Source organism: Petaurus breviceps, unplaced genomic scaffold, assembly GCF_028583685.1.
Source record: "Petaurus breviceps papuanus isolate PSGF00001 unplaced genomic scaffold, PetGlider_PUasm1.0 41, whole genome shotgun sequence".
Classification (NCBI taxonomy): Eukaryota; Metazoa; Chordata; class Mammalia; order Diprotodontia; family Petauridae; genus Petaurus; species Petaurus breviceps.
The window spans coordinates 4,523,739-4,525,607 of record NW_027186320.1 but is presented as its reverse complement, the minus strand read 5'-3'; the positions used below and the strand labels follow the sequence as shown (position 1 = coordinate 4,525,607).

General features: G+C 37.5%; 1 protein-coding gene across 1 annotated transcript in view; it reads right to left on the bottom strand.

Annotated features, from left to right (window-relative positions):
• The window catches only part of LOC138171049 (cadherin-9), a 258,694-nt gene extending 258,331 nt beyond the window's left edge, over positions 1 to 363 (bottom strand). The window contains exon 1 of the mRNA XM_069100485.1: positions 65 to 363. The gene's annotated coding sequence lies outside the window, so the exon portion shown is untranslated. The remainder of the gene's footprint in view (positions 1 to 64) is intronic.
• Between the last annotated feature and the right edge of the window lie 1,506 nt (positions 364 to 1,869).

Here is a 1,869-nt window from a genome sequence, read left to right as displayed (position 1 = left end):
TCTCTCTCTCTCTCTCTCTCTCTCTCTCTCTCTCTCTCTCTCTCCCTTTCAACAAACCACTTACCTTATTAAAGAATATGAGGTTCTAGGTTTTCTTAATGATACACTGACAACCCAGCGTTGCTTCGATCTGATTCATTCACTTTGCTTCTCACATAAAATATCTTCACTGCTGAATCTTCTTGCCTCTAACCGTGCTTCCCTCCCTCAGCATCACTTTTAACTCAGGCAGGCAGGAAACTGAAGCCAAAGGGACTCTCAATCTGATTGGTTTCCATCCAGTGTCCCTGATTAATAAGGAACGTCCCTCAAACAGAGAGATATTGCTGCTGATGGAGCCGCAGTGCTCAACATGAGAAGGTCTTGTTCTGGGGTGGGGGAGAACAGATCTTGCTAGGCACACAGTGATTTGCAAGTGAATGTAGTGGGAGGTTTCATAGAGAAGTGCTTTGTTAAAGACTCGGCTCATGACAGAATAACTATGTCTGTAGTCTCAGTTAATCAGCTCTGCTTACTCTGTTTTTCAGTTTTAGAGAGAAAGGTTGTAGCATGCCTGTAACCTGTAAATCATCTGTAGAAAAAAAAGAGCACAGTTGTATGAGTTAGAGCTCAACAGTGTTTTTCTGTGTATCCTTATTGCAGAATTCAGTAGTTCCTTATTTCAGGTCATGGACAAGATTTAAAGTAGAAGGTAGGAAAGAGAGGAAATCTAGAATTTTTTATCTACATTGACAGGTGAATTTCCCATTGTGTCTCTGAAGGTAAATGATCCAGAATTATAATTATTGTGATTATTAAAAAATATTTAGTCATGGATAATAATTCACAGACCTTCCTCCCCCTCCTTCATGAAGTGAAAACAATAAAAGGTGTCTTGTGATTTATGATACCTTCTCCCTTTCTTCTTTGTCCCATTCTTGATACATTTTCTCCTTCCTCTAAAGTATCAGATAATAATATAGCACAATCTTTTTTACAAGAATAGAAGGCCACCTGTTAGAGCCCATTTTATAAATCTAATGACAATTCGAGGGAATAGTTACTGGAGAATTTACCCATTTTAGCAGGACTTCAATTCATACTCTGTAAATGACAGAAGAAGAAGGCTGCTGATTTTAATATACATTTCTATGTAATAAAAACAAACCTGAATAAAAGTATGAGCTATAAGACATGAAATAAAATGATATGGTTTAAAAAATCGTTCAGAGTATCACATTAAATTAATTGTCTAATGAGGGTAAAATGTCAATTGCTTATTTGATGTCACAAGAACAATTTAACAACAAAGAAGTAATAAAATGTTAACTTCAGTCCAGTGGCTAAACTTATAATTCTGATTATATACTTATACTTCTATGTCCCATCAGCTATACATTTGCCTCACCTCATACCTCTTACCCTTTCCCATGATATGATTAGCAGGAATTATAGGAAGGCAGATGGCAGTTTGGAGTTGACTTTCCTCTGGAAATGAGTGATGGTCAGTTCTCTCTACTTCAGAGCATGAACAATATTGCCTGCTTGATTTCAAGCTCCAGGAGCATAAAAAAGCCTTCTTATAGGTTTGAGTGACCAAGTAGCCAATATCAGAAAAAGATGAAGAGATTGTTGTCTGACTGGGTAGCTGCAAAGACTGATAACACAAGAGATGCTGAGTTGAAACTGAGTGTACCTATAAAAAAGTTTGTAAGCACAGTCTTTCAAATTATTCCCTGGCAGCTTTCAAGTGAGATGGATTTTTGAGAGCCACAAAGTATAGGGAAGAAGCACCAGTTGTATTCTGTCTCTCTGTCTCTGTCTCTCTCTCTGTCTGTCTGTCTGTCTCTTTCTCTCTGTCTCTCTCATCTTGCACAGAATTTCTTTTTA